This window comes from Mastomys coucha, unplaced genomic scaffold (assembly GCF_008632895.1).
Source record: "Mastomys coucha isolate ucsf_1 unplaced genomic scaffold, UCSF_Mcou_1 pScaffold1, whole genome shotgun sequence".
Lineage (NCBI taxonomy): Eukaryota > Metazoa > Chordata > Mammalia > Rodentia > Muridae > Mastomys > Mastomys coucha.
Window position 1 is genome coordinate 46,682,917 of NW_022196891.1, and position 7,504 is coordinate 46,690,420.

Consider the following 7,504-nt stretch of genomic DNA (forward strand, 5'->3'; position numbering starts at 1 on the left):
GATAAAAAACTCAGGTGACAGCAGATGCTGGAGAGGTTGTGGAGAAAGAGGAACACTCCTTCATTTCTAGTAAGATTGCAAGCTGGTACAACCACTCTGGAAATCAGTTTGGCAGTTCCTCTGGAAATTGGACATAGTTCTACCAGAGGACCCAGCTATACCACTTCTGGGCATATACCCAGAAGATGCTCTAACATGTAATAAGGACACATGTTCCACTATGTTCATAGCAGCCTTATTTATAATAGCCAGAAACTGGAAACAACCCAGATGTCCCCCAACAGAGGAATGGATACAGGAAATGTGGTACATCTACACAATAGAGTACTCCTCAGCTATTAAAAACAATGAATTTATGAAATTCACTGGAGAATATCATCCTGAGTGAGGTAACCCAATCACAAAAGAACACAAATGGTATGCATTCTCTGATAAGTGGATATTAGCCTAGAAGATTGGAATACACAAAGTACAAACCACAAACCATAAGAAACTCAAGAAGGAAGACCAAAGTGTGGATACTTTGTTCCTTCTTAAAAGGGGGAACAAAGTACCCATGGAAGGAGTTGTAGAGACTAACTATGGAGCAGAGACTAAAGGAAGATTTTAGAAATAAAGGAATAAAGACTTTAGAATAAAGGAAGATTTAAGAAATCAGAGACTGCTCCACCTGGGAATCCTTCCCTTATTCAATCATCAAATCTAGACACTATTATGGATGACCGCAAGTGCTGGATGACAGGAGCCTAATATAGCTGTCTCCCGAGAGGCTCTGACAGTACCTGACTAATACAGAAGTAGAGGCTCACAGCCATCCATTGGACTGAGTACAGGGTCCCCAATGAAGGAGCTAGAGAAATGACCCAAGGAGCTGAAGGGTTTGCAGCCCCTTAGGACGAACAACAATATGAACTAACTAGTACCCTCAGAGCTCCCAAGGACTAAAATTCCAACCAAAGAGTACACATGGGGGGGACTCATGGCTCCATCAGCATGTGTATAGCAGAGGATGGCCAAGTTGGTCATCAGTGAGAGGAGAGGACCTTGGTCCTGTGAAGGTTCTATGCCCCAGTGTAGGGGAATGCCAGGGTCAGTAAGCAGGGGGGGGTGGAATGGTGAACAGGGGGAGGGGGAGGGAATGGGATTGTTTTAGCTTTTTTAATTTTATTTTATTTATTTTTTTCTTTTTTGGAGGGGAACCTGGGAAAGGAGATATTATAAATAAAGAAAACATCTAATAATAATTTTAAAAAAAGAGTTCTTCTTGGTAGATTTTTTTCCTTTAGTGGCTATGAAGTGTCCTTCCTTATCCTTTTTGATATCTTTTGGCTGAAAGGTATTTTTATTCAATATTAGAATGGTTATTCCAGCTTGTATCTTGGAAATATTCGCTTGGAAAAAATTTTCCCTGCCCTTTATTCCAACATAGTGTCTGTCTTTGACACTGAGGTGCATTTCCTGTATGCAGCAAAATGCTGGGTCCAGTTTATGTATCCAATCTGTTAGTGTATGTCTTTTTATTGGGTAATTGAGTCCATTGATGTTAAGAGATATTAAGGAATAATGATCCTTCCTGCTATTTTTGACGTTATTTTTATGTTTGTGTGACTATCTTCTTTTGGGTTTGTTGAAAGATTACTTTCTTGCTTTTTCTAGGGTATAGTTTCCCTTCTTTTGTTGGTGTTTTCCATCTATTATCTTTTGTAGGGCTGGATTTGTGGAAAGATGTATAAATTTGTTTTTGTTATGGGATATCTTGGTTTCTCCATCTCTGGTAACTGAAAGTTTTGTTGTGTATAGTAGCCTGGACTGGCATTTGTGTTCTCTTAGGGTCTGTATAACATCTGTACAGGACCTTCTTGCTTTCATAGTCTCTGGTGAGAAGTCTGGTGTAATTCTGATAGGTATGCCTTTATATGTTACTTGACCTTTTTCCCTTACTGCTTTTTATATTCTGTCTTTGTTTAGTGCATTTGGTGCTTTGACTAATATGTGATGGGAGGAATTTCTTTTCTGGTCCAATGTATTTGGAACTCAGTAGGCTTCTTGTATGTTTATGTACATCTCTTTCCTTAGGTTAGAGAAGTTTTCTTGTCTAATTTTGTTGAAGATATTAATTGACCCTTTAAGTTGGGAGTCATCACTCTCTTCTATAACTATTAGAAGAGAATGGTTTGGTCTTTTCATTGTGTCCTGGATTTCCTGAATATTTTGGGTTAGGAGATTTTTGCATTTTATATTTTCTTTGACTGTTGTGTCAGTGTTTTCTATGGTATCATTTGCACCTGAAATTCTCACTTCTATCTCTTGTATTCTGTTGGTAATGTTTACATCTATGACTCCTGATCTCTTTCCTAGGTTTTCTATCTCCAGGGTTGTCTCCCTTTGTTATTTCTTTTTTTATTATTAAATTAATTTATTTTTCACACTCCATATTCCACTCTCTGCCTCCCCCATCCACTCTCCAAATGCTGCACATCTCACACCTCCTCCCAACCCCCTGTCTCCACATGGATGACCCACCCGATCCCAACTGACCTCTAAACTCCCTGGGGCCTTCAGTCTCTTGAGGGTTGGGTGTATCACCTCTGAATGAACACAGACCCGGCAGTCATCTGCTGTATGTGTGTTGGGGGCCTCAACTCAGCTGGTGTATGCTGCCTGTTTGGTGGTCCAATGTTTGAGAGATCTCAGGGGTCCAGATTAATTGAGATTGCTGTTCCTCCTACAGGATCCCCCTTCTCCTCAGCTTCTTTTAGCATTCCCTAATTCAACAGGGGTCAGCTGCTTCTGTCCATTGGTTGGGTGCAAATACCTGTATCTGACTCTTTCAGCTGCTTGTTGGGTCTTTCAGGGGGCAGTCATGATAGGTTCCTTTTTGTGAGTACTCCACACCCTCAGTAATAGTGTCAGGCCTTGGGACCTCCCCTTGAGCTGGATCCCACTTTGGGCCTGTCATTGGCTCCTCTCCATTTCCATCCCTGTAATTCTTTCAGACAGGAACAATTATGGGTCAGAGATTTGACTGTGGAATGGCAACCCCACCCCTCACTTGATGCCCCCCTGTCTTCCTGCTGGAGGTGGGCTCTGTAAGTTCCCTCTCCCTACTACAGGGCATTTCATCTAAGGTCTCTCCCTTTGATTCCTGAGAGTCTCTTACCTCTCAGGTCTCTGGTGCATTCTGGAGCTTCCCCCTAACCTCCTATTTCCTGAGGTTGCCTGTTTCCATTCTTTCTGCTGTCCCTCAGGGCTTCAGTCCTTTTTCCTCACCCAATACCAGATTAGGTTCCCCTCTCCCTACCCCCACTTTCCTCCCCTATCCACTTTCTCTCCCAGACCCCTCCCTTACTCCCCACTTGTGATTGCTTCTTCTTTCTCCCTAGTGGAAGTGAGATGTCCTCACTTGGGCCCTTTAGCTTGTTGACTTTTTTGAGTTCTGTAGATTGTATCTTGGGTATTCTGTACTTTTATTTTTGCTAATATCCACTTATTAGTGAATACATACCATGTATGTCCTTTGGGTCTGAGTTACCTCACTCAGGATGATATTTTCTAGTTCCATTCATTTGCCTGCAAAACTCAGGATTTCCTCATTCTTAATAGCCGAATAGTATTCAATTATGTAAATGAATCACATTTTCTCTATCCATTCTTCTGTCGTGGGACATCTAGGTTGTTTCCAGCTTCTGGCTATCACAAATAAGGCCTCTATGAGCATAATGGAACACATGTCCCCGTGGCATGGTGGGGCATCTTTTGGGTATTTTCCCAAGATTGGTATAGCTGGGTCTTCAGGTAGATCTATTTCCAATTTTCTGAGGAACCTCCAGATTGATTTCCAGAATAGTTGTGCCAGTTTGCAATCTCACCAGCAATGGAGGAGTGTTCCTCTTTCTCCACATCCTCTCCAACATGTGTTGTCACCTGAGGTTTTGATCTTATCCATTCTGATTGGTATAATGTGGAATCTCAGGGTTGTTTTGATTTCCATTTCTCTGATTACTAAAGACTTTGAACATTCCTTTAGGTGCTTTTCAGCCAATTGGAGATTTTTCAGTTATAAATTCTCTATTTCGTTCTATACCACATTTTTTGATTAGGTTGTTTAGTATTTTTGTTTTTCTTGAGTTCTTTATATATTTTGGATATTAGTCCTCTATCGGGTATAGGTTTAGTGAAGATTTTTTCCCAATCTGTAGGTTGCCGATTTGTCTTATTGACTATGTATGGCCTTTGCCTTACAGAAGCTTTCCAGTTTCATCAGGTCCCATTTACCAATTCTTGATCTTAGAGCATGAGCCATTGGAGTTCTGTTTAGGAAATGTCCCCCTGTGCTAATGAGTTCAAGACTCTACCCCCACTTTCTCTTCTATTAGACTCAGTGTATCTGATTTAATGTTGAGGTCCTCAATCCACATGGACTTGAGCTTTGTACAAGATGATAAATATGGGTCTATTTTCACTCTTCTACATACAGGCAGCCAGTTAGACCAGCGCTATTTATTCAAGATGCTTTCTTTTTCCCATTGTATATTTTTGGCGTCTTTATCAAAAATCAAGTGACAAAATGTGTGGTTTTATTTCTGGATCTTTAATTCCATTCCATTGATCAGCGTGTCTGTCTCTGTACCAAATACCATGCAGTTTTTATCACTACTGCTGTGTAGTAAAGTTTGAGGTCAGGGATGGTGATTTCCCCCAGCTGTTCTTGTGTGTGTGTGTGTGTGTGTGTGTGTGTGTGTGTGTGTGTGTGTGGCTTGGTTTCATTTTGTTTCAATGATCAAATACCCATTATAAACACACAGATCTATGTATATACACGTAGATAACACAGAAGACAGGGAAAGGCTAGAGGCAGAGAACTAGAGGAGCTCCTCCCTTCATCCCCTTACATCCAGCAGCTCTAGAGAACCCACTAGAAGATAGACAGGTGAGTGGGTGAAGATGAGCCCCATGGCCCCAAGTGCCATGTCCTCACATGTGATTGGGATGGGTATATTTATAGAGCAAGTAATAGTTTTTTCCCCAACCTAACCTGTAGTCAACCTGTGCAGGATTTATAGTTAAATAAGATTACCCAGCTCTTCTTTTCTTGTTAAGACTTGTTTTCCCTATTCCAGGTTTTTGCCTTTCCAGATAAATTTGAGAATTGCTCTTTCCATGTCTTTGAAGAATTGTGTTGGGATTTTGATGGGGATTGCATTGAATCTACAGATTGCCTTTGGTAGGATGGCCATTTTTACCATGTTAATTCTGCCAATCCGTGAGCATGGGATATCTCTCAATTTTCTGACATCATCTTCAATTTCTTTCTTGAGAGTCTTGGAGTTATTTTCATACAGGTCCTTCACTTGCTTAGTTAGAGTAACCCTGAGATATTTTATATTATTTGTGGCTATTGTGAAGGGAGTTGTTTCCCTAATTTCTTTCTCGCTTGTTTATCCTTTGTATAAAGGAAGGCTACTGATTTATTTGAGTTAACTTTTTGTCTGACCACTTTGCTGAAGTTGTTTTTCAGCTAGAGAAATTCTCTGGTAGAATTTTTGGGGTCACTTATATATACTACCATATCATTTGCAAATAGTGATATCATTATTTCTTCTTTACCAATTTGTGTCCCCTTGATCTCTTTTTGCTGTCTTATTGTTTTAGCTAACACTTCGAATACTACATTGAATAGATATGGGGAGAGTAGGCATCCTTGTCTTGTCCCCGATTTCAGTTGGATTGCTTCAAGTATGTCTCCATTTAATTTGGCATTGGCTGTTGGTTTGCAGTAAAATTGCTTTTATTATGTTTAGGTATGGGCTGTGAATTCCTGATCTCTCCAATGTTTTTAACATGAAGGGATGTTGTATTTTGTCAAATGCTTTTTCTGCATCTAAAAAGATGATCATGTGATTTTTTTTCTTTACGTTTGTTTATATAGTGGATTATGTTAATGGATTTTAGTATATTAAACCAACCTTTTATCCCTGGGATGAAGTCTACTTGATTGTGGTGAATGATGGTTTTAATGTGTTCTTGGATTCTGTTTGCAAGAATTTTATTGAGTATTTTTGTATCAATATTCATAAGCAAGATTGGTCTGAAGTTCTCTTTTTTGGTTGGATCCTTGTGTGGTTTAGGTAACAGAATAATTGTGGCTTCATTGAATGAGTTAGATAGTGTTGCTCTGTTTCTGTTTTGTGGAATAATTTGATGAAAATTGGTATTAGGTCTTCTTTGAAGGTCTGGTAGAATTCTACACTAAATCCATCTGGCCCTGGGCTGTTTGTTTGTTTGGAGGTTTGTTAATGATTTCTATTTCCTTGTGTGATATTGGCCTGTTTAGATAGTTTACCTGCTCTTGATTTAACTTTGGTATGTGGTATCTGTCTAAAACTATCCATTTCATCTAGATTTTCAAGTTTTGTTGAATATAGACTTTTATAGTAGGATCTGATGATTTTTTTAATTTCCTCCATTTCTGTTGTTATGTCTCCCTTTTCATTTCTGATTTGGATACTGTCTCTTGGCCCTTTAGTTAGTTTGTCTAGGAGTTTATCTATCTTGTTGATTCTCAAAGAACCAGTTTTGAGTTTTGTTGATTGTTTGCATTGTTTTTTTGTTTGTTTGTTTCTATTTGGTTGATTTCCATCCTGAGTTTAACTATTTCCTGCCTTCTACTCCTCTTGGGAGAGTTTGCTTCTTTTTGTTCTAGAGATCTCAGGTGTGCTGTTAAGTTGTCAGTGTAAGACCTCTCCAGTTTCTTTACCAGGGCAGTTAGTCCTATGAACTTTCCTCTATTTCTATTATTCTTAGATTTGGTCTTTTCACTGTGTCCTGAATTTCCTGGATGCTTTGGGTTAGGAGTTTTTTATGTTTTGAATGTTCTTTGACAGTTGTGTCAGTCTCTTCTACCATATCTTCTACACCTGAGATTCCTTCTTCTATCTCTTCTATTCTGTTGGTAATACCTTCATCTGTAATTCCTGACCTCTTTCCTAGGTTTTCCATTTTCAGGTTTGCCTCCATTTGTTTTCTTTATTGTTTCTACTTCCACTTTTAGGTCTTGGATCTCTTTATTCAATTCCTTCACCTGTTTACCCGTGTTTTCCTGTATTTCTTTTAGTGAGTTATTGATATCCTTCTTAAAGGACTCTATTATCTTCATGAGATAGGATTTTAGGACAGATTCCTGATTTTCAGGTGTGTTGGTATATTCAGGGCTTGCTGTGGTGGGAGAACTGGGTGCTGATGATACCCATGTATTTTGGCTCCTGTTGCTTATGGTCTTGTACTTGCCTTTTGCCACCTGGATATCCCTGGTGTTTGTTGGTCTGGGTGACTGTATGGAGTATGCCTCTTTTGTCCCTGAGTTACTTCAGGTCTCCCAGTAGGCCTTCGGTCCTGTAGGGCCTTCCAACTGGGGGCTCTTCACGAGGGCAGAGAAGCTGCTGATCTATTGCCCTGGCTGCAGTAGATCTCCCGGGAAGCCTTCAGACAACTGCTCTTAGTGCAG